The sequence below is a fragment of the Psammomys obesus genome, unplaced genomic scaffold, assembly GCF_907164565.1.
Source record: "Psammomys obesus unplaced genomic scaffold, mPsaObe1.curated_primary_1811, whole genome shotgun sequence".
NCBI lineage: Eukaryota > Metazoa > Chordata > Mammalia > Rodentia > Muridae > Psammomys > Psammomys obesus.
Window position 1 is genome coordinate 4,079,514 of NW_026596089.1, and position 7,763 is coordinate 4,087,276.

Consider the following 7,763-nt stretch of genomic DNA (forward strand, 5'->3'; position numbering starts at 1 on the left):
CCAAAAAGCAGCAATACCAGCCAGGTGTCAGCAGCAGAGTGCCTGTGATGACATAGTCTTGGGTGTTGCTTTATTTCTTTGGATCCTGAAGTCACAATGACTAGACTGTAGTGTTTATTGATGCTGAGGGAAGATGCGTAATAATAGATAAAACTTACTTTATGTTTGGCACTAATTTATGTGAGAAGAATTCCTTCACTGAGAAACATCCATCACTTACAACATTCCTACCAGAGAAGTGCAGGTCTACATGTCGTTCACTTCAGAAATTATAAATGCTAAAATGTTAAATGTTGAATGTTAAATATTAAAAGGAAAGGCTGTGGATGAGTTCAAAGCCTGCCCAACCAATTTATTACCCAGTTTGTGCTTCAATTTCTTCAGCTGTAAACAGATGTAATTGCTGACCTAAATTCCTAAAGTTACTATGAAAATTATTGAGTTGAAATCTCCAAGGTTGCTGAGAGTAGTGTATATGTAGTAAATACTCTGAGTGTGGGTGTTTATTCTTGAAGTGGGATCACATTTGGGACGGGAAGGACAAATGAATCCTTGCCCCAAACATACATTAGGAGAGAACTGCTTTAGTTTGTGATAGCACTGGGCATCAGAATGTTACTAATGATGGGATGCTGAGCTTGTTGGTGTTAAGCTGGGGCTCTGCTTCTTCAGCTGTGTCTGCCAGTGAAAACAAAGTCACCATGGAGGAAGAAAGTACTCATCAAATCTGTATCTAACAATAGTGCAGGTCCACCATGGTGCAAGTAACGAGTTCATTCTGAAGTGAGCTTGGATATTTCAACACCATGCAACTGAAAACATCCACAGATGTTTTCATGTACTAGTTTCTCAAGGACTTTAGTTAACTGATGCTTTTTTCATTTACCCTTGCAAGACCTTCAGGATCTTGTCCTCAGGCAAACTGTGCATCTTCACCTTTCAATTCTTCTTCTTACAGCTAATTTTCATTTTAATTATGGCCTGTAGGGCAGAGCCAGGGAAAAGCATGGCCTAGAGTCATCTTCCTCCATTACTGACAGTATGAGAAATGAAATCTTGAACTAGCTCCTCAATCTTTCTGTGTTCATTTTCTCTGCTATAAAATGAATATACCTACTCTCTGTAGCTAGCAGGGGATTCTCAGGATTGTACAAGATAGTGTGACAGTTCTAAGTTCCATATTACACTATATAGCAAGAGCAATACTGTGACAAGTCCATCCTTTGATTCACAAATATTAATGACTTCAGAAGAATTATTGGTTTATCAATATAGTCGATGGAACTGTAATGAAAACTGGTCACCAGATTGTCCATTGCCTTTGTCAATAGTCATAGAGTGGCCCAGAAAGTAGCTTGTGTCATTCTGACACTGTTAAGTGATAAGACACAATGGAACATAAGAATGCAGCTCTGAAGAAACAACACTTGAAGAAAATAGGAACTTCAAGGACAATATCCAAAAACAAAGATAACTTCCCATCAGCCTGAGCTCTCAGTGTGATCAACTAAAACCAAGCTCTTTGAAATATTAAAATGCATCTATGGTGAGAAGGCTCTGAACAAATTATTTTCTTAAGAATTGGCCTCTGTAGTCTTCCACTCTGTACCTGTGCCCAGGCATCACACCCTGTCAGCAAAGTAAAGAAGGTTGATTCAATCAGTAAAGCTAGTGGATGCCACAGGCTTAGGAAACAAAAATCTGATTTTCTTGTCTGGTATATAATTTCTGTCTGTCAAAGTATAGCTCTATATGTTATTAGAATCTTGGATCTTTCTGAAATAATCTAGTTCTACTCCATTTGTTTGTTGACTATGTACACCCTGCACTGGGCACTGAGACTGATACTGAATATGCAATGTAACCATTGGCCCATGACTTTACCACAGGAAAGTTTAGTTTATAATCCACTGGGGAGCAAGTGTAGGGAGAGTGAAGGTGGGGAGTTGGGGCACCCTGGAAGAAAGAATGAAAATTAGTGAAGAAAGCATCTCTAGTACAGGGGAAGTTTCTGGGAGTCTATGAGGATAACCCTAGCTGAGATCCCTAGTAGTGAAGGTTAAGGAGCCTGAAGTTACCACCTCCTGTAGCCAGGAAGGATTTCCAGTGAAGGGGAAGACATCAACCCATCTATAAAACTTTAAACCCAAATTAGTCTCGCCTATAAGAGGTGTAGGAATGGTGTAAAGAGTGAAGGAATGGCAAAACAATGACTGGCCCAACTCAAGACCAACCCCATGGAAAAGAGCCAACTCCTGACATTATTAATGATACTCTGTTATGTTTGCAGAGAGGAGCGTAGCATGACTGTATTCTGAGAGGCTTCATCCAGCACCTGATGGAAACAGATGAGAGACCCATGGCCAAACAATAGGCTGAGCTGTGAGAGTTTTGTCAAAGAGTAGGAGGAAAGATAGATGGAACTAGAAGGGTTAGGGACACCACAATAAGACATACAGAGTCAGCTAACCTGGGCCCATGAGTCCTCACAGAGACTGAACTATCAAGGAAATGAATGCATGAGCTAGACCTAGAACCCCTACACATATATAGCAGATATGCAGTCTGGTCATCATGTGAATTCCCTAAAAGTGGGAGTAGGAGGAATCTCCTACTTTTTTGCCTGCCTTTGGATCCCTTTCCCTTACCTGGACTGCCTTGTCAAGCCTCAATGGAAAAGGATAGTCCTACTGTGACTTGAGATGCCGGGGTGGTTTGGTACACTTCTGGGTCCCCTCTTCTCTGAGAAGAAGAAGTAGGGAAATACATATGTGTGTATGTGTATATATGTGTATACATATACACATATACATGTGTATATATGTATGTATAGATAGATACATGATAGATAGATAGATAGATAGATAGATAGATAGATAGATAGATAGATAGATAGATGATAGATGGAGGAAACAGAAAGAAATGGTGAAAGATAATTTAAATGAGAGGCTAAGGATATAACTCATTTGGTAAAGTATGTGTCTCAAAAACATGAGAACATGAGTCCCATGCCCAGAACCTATGTTAAAAACAATACAAACAAACAAAGAGCTGCATTCACGGATTATGGTGGTTTAGCAACATTGTGGTTGAAGATTCTCCTCCAAGAGTTTTACTAGCCCTGAGATGTTGACTAGGTTTCCAGTGTCAGGCATGATCTCCTTCTTGTTGAATGGGGCTTGCCAGCTGTTGGTTGGTGTGCAGGTGTGCATGACAGTGCTGCTCCCTTAGGGTTATTGTGTCAATATGGTGTTGTGGTTTATAGGCATCATAGGTAGGTAGGACTCTGGGTTGCCCCACTCCTTTGGAAGAATGCATGATGCCTTCTGGTACCATGAAGGCTAGTCATCAGGTAGGAGGTTTTCAGATTAATTCTAACTCAGGAGTATCTGGACCCTATGTCTGAAGTACATGGTGTCTTCTGCAATAGGGACTTAAATTACACCTCTGGGGACAACCAGGGCCAATGGCAATAATCTGTTATATTTTAGGACTCCCTTTTACAAGCCTGATCAACAGTGCAAAAGAGGGCTTCTCATGCCTGCTGTTAAGATTATTTTCCTAGTGCTTTGCTCATGGAATGAGAATTGTTAACCAAGATGAAAAAGAAATTGTTTAATTACACACACACATACACACACACACACACACACACACACAATAGTTTTATGTAGATAGTTAATAATATTATTCCTTATGAATTTTTCAGGCATGTTTACTGTTATCTTACTTATCTCCCACTTCCCCTCTCTGATTACAGCCATGGCATTTTTCGCTGATCAATCACTTGTACCCTGCTATTCTCCTCTCTTTTGCTCACAACCACCCCATCCCCCACACACTTTGACAATAATTTTTTTCCCGTTTTTTGTAGTTTCTCCAGGATATATGCTCACATCTGAAGATTTGGAACAAGGAGCCTCCAGTGAGAAAGACATGCAATTGTGTTACCTCAGTTACTACGATCTTCTCTAGTTTCATCCATTAGCCTACAAATTACATTATTTTATTTTTCTTTACCGCTAAATAGTATTCCATAGTTTATGTGTACAATATTTTCATTATCCATTCATCAGTTGAATTGCATTTAGGTCATTTCCATTTTTTAGCTATTATGAATAAAGTAGCAATAAAAATGGCTGAACAAGCGTCTATGGAGTAGGATGTTCCTCTTTTGGACATATTTATCCTTACACACAGAGATAAGTATAGTACTGAAATCTCATCAAGAAAAATGCTTTTTGCAACAGACAAGAACAAAAGTTGGACTGTATTTTATAACATATAACCACTGAATTGTAGTAGCTTCTTCAAGCATGGAAGTCTAATTTGTTATATCCTTGCTAGACATAGAAAAACACCAGAGGGCTGTGATTTTAGCTTGTTGCGTGTAGCCTATAACACAGGCAAGGTCATGTTTTTCAGCTCCAGCATTAGGAGAAAAAGAATTATAGAAAAACAAAGTGAATAAAACTGTGTGATATGCGGTGGTACACATATGTAAACTCAGCACTCTGACTACTAGCTTTCACTGTACCAGAAGGCACCATGAAAGCTTTTAGAAAAGGGAAACAACAAACATTCTTACCCAGCTACCACATCTATGAACCACAAGGACCAGCATGGTATAACACTAAGGGTACATTACCAGCATATGTCCCTTGGCATTAACCAAAAGCTTGCTAATTGAACTTAAGATCTGACTAACAAGAGGGAAAACATGCCTTATACTGGAAGCCTAGGCAACTGCTCAGTTCTAATGAAATCATGGATCTTTGAGGAGAATCTACAATGACTGATTTGTAATCATATCTTCAGTTACGAATTATCCCAGTCCACATTCTAAATATTTGTTCTTGTATGCATAGACAAGTATAGTTCTCATCACCCATCATGGAAAATTCTCTTTGCAACAAGTGAAAACAATTACAGAAAATTACAAACAATCAAAGGCAGAATTCTGGAGACCAGTCACAACAGCTACATATGCAGCACAAAATGTGAACCTAAAGCTCAGGGAACTTTGTGGAAGAGGTTGGGGAAAAGAATGTAAGAGCCAGAGGACACACGAGGAAAATTCCATGAGGTCTCAACCCTAAACAAAAATGGCAGGTATCTAAGGAATGCTGAAAGCAGGAGAAATAACCTTCCCCAGGGAAGTGCACACCAATGGTTATCCAGTACCAAATGTTCATTCCTCAAAATATGCATATGAGTAATTTTATGCAGACAATTTAAAAAGAGGTCACAAATTTGAAATTGGAAAAGAAGGTGTATATATAGAAGAGTTTAGAGGGGGAAGAAGGAAGGAGGAAATAATATAATTATAATCTCTTACATGACAGTAGATATATGACTTTTTATTAGCCAGATATAATTGCATGCACTTATAATCTCAGCATGAGGAAACAGAGACAGGCTGATGTTTCCTTAGCAGCCAACGTAGCCTTCTTGGTAAGTTCTTGGCCAGTGAAAGACCCTCAAAAAACAAACAAACAAAAAGACCATACCTGACTTCTATATTCTCTTTCTCTCTCTCAAAATTCCTAAGTTGTAAAGTCAAATATGGCAGTGGACTCTTCCAAACAAATGTTGTACAAATCTTCCTAGAAAGGCCAGTGTTTTCCTGAAACTAAACTCTGGTGGACATTTGTCACATATGTTTTCTTATAGATAGGCAACCATGACAGTGACCTTTAAAAAAAAGAAAATTTGCTAAGCAAGTTCTCAGCCACCAAGATAGCAGCAATTAAAAACAAGGGAATCATGAAATTTGCAGGCAAATGGTGGGAACTAGAAAAGATCATCCTGAGGGAGTTATCCCAGAAGCAGAAAGACACACATGGCATATACTCACTTATAAGTGGATATTAGACATGTAATATAGGATAATCATACTAAAATCTGTACACCTAAAGAAGCTAAGCAAGGAGGACCCTGGGTAAGATGCTCAATTTTCACTCAGAAAGGTAAATGGGCTAGACATAAGAAGAAGGTGAAAATAAGGAACAAGACAGGAGACTACCACAGAGGGCCTCTGAAAGACTCTACCCAGCAGAATATTAAAGCTGATGTTGAGACTCATAGCCAAACTTTGGGCAGAGTGCAGAGAATCTTATGAAAGAAGGGGAGATAGAAAGATCTGGAAGGGTCTGGAGCTTCACAAGGTGAACAACAGAACTAACAAATCTTGGCCTAGGGGTCTTTTCTGAGACTGATACTCCAACCAAGGACCATTCATAGAAATAACCTGGACCCATTGCACAGAGGCAACCTGTGGCAGCTCAGTCACCAAATGGGCTCCCTAATAAGGGGAGCAGGGTCTGTCTCTGACATGAACTGATTGGCCTGCTCTTTGATCACCTCCCCCTGAGCGGAGAGGAGCCTGACCAGGCCACAGAGGAAGACTATGAAAGACAGTACTGATGAGACCTGATAGGCTAGGGTCAGATGGAAGGGGAGGAGGTCCTCCACTATCAGTGGACTGTGGAAGGGGCATGAGAGGAGATGAGGAAGGGAGGGCAGGATTGGGAGGAGACGGAGACGAGGGTGGGGCTACAGCTGGAATATAAAGTGAATAAATTGTAATAAATAAAAAATTATATTAAAAAAATGGTAAGGGGTTTCTATGTAACTAACCCTATCTAGTCCTCTTATGGGCTTTCTGTAAGGCCCTGAAATGATTATGGATCAGATACTTCTTAGAGTCATCTTCTTTCATATAGGAATAAACTTGACCAACTCAACTTAATGTTGAAACAATTCTCACAAGAATGAGATTAATTCATTAGAAAGACAGTGTCTTTATTTATTTATTTTATAAATTACAGTTTTTCACTTTGTATCCCAGATGTAGTCCCCTCCCTCATGCCCTCCCAATTCTACTATCCCTCCCTCATCTCCTCCCATGCCCCTCCCTAAGTTCACTGGTAAGGGAGGTCCTCTCCCCTTCCATCTGACTCTAGCCTATTAGGTCTCATCAGGACTGGCTGCATTGTCAGAAAAATAGTATTTTTTATCATGTGATCAAAACTTATGCTGGGACCATCAAACAGTAGAGGAATTTTAATCCAGCAACATGGCTGCTTTGGCAAGGGATCACATGCAAATACCTTCTATATCTGTGTGATCCACCTGGAATGATACACCCTTAATAACCCTGGCTAGAATACAGACATGCCCTTAATATACACCTATAATCTCAAACAATTCCAAGCAATTAAAGTAAAGTTAGTTTGTCAAAGGAAGCACCCATGTTAAAAAGTGACATCTAATTGAGGGACAGACTAAATGATGAATCAGAGAAAGATTTAGAAGAATGTATTAGAGATAGGATACATCCAAATATCACCAGAACAGACAGGAAAGTGAAGCTACTTAAGAGAAGTACAGGAGAGTAGATTATAGGAGAGAGAGAGAAAGAGAGAGAGAGAGAGAAAGACAGTAAAGTACTGTAGAGAGTTCAGTAGTGAAGACAGTACACGTGAGTTGAACTCAGTACAGTACATGCAGTTTGGTGCAGTCAGTTGAGTTATGCATTTCTGTGCAGTTCAGTCCATGGAGTTCAGAAGTAGAGCAATTCAGGAGAAGCCAAGAGAAGCCAGTTTGAATCAGTATTCTAGCAGAGGAAATTTGAGCCAGAACAGCTGAGTTGATCCAGCCAACAGGAGTTCAGAGAGAACTAGAAAAGAGCCAGTTATTTAGCAGTAAGCTTCCAAGATGACAGTTGTATCAGAGGAATAAAAATTACCTTTACAGTATGT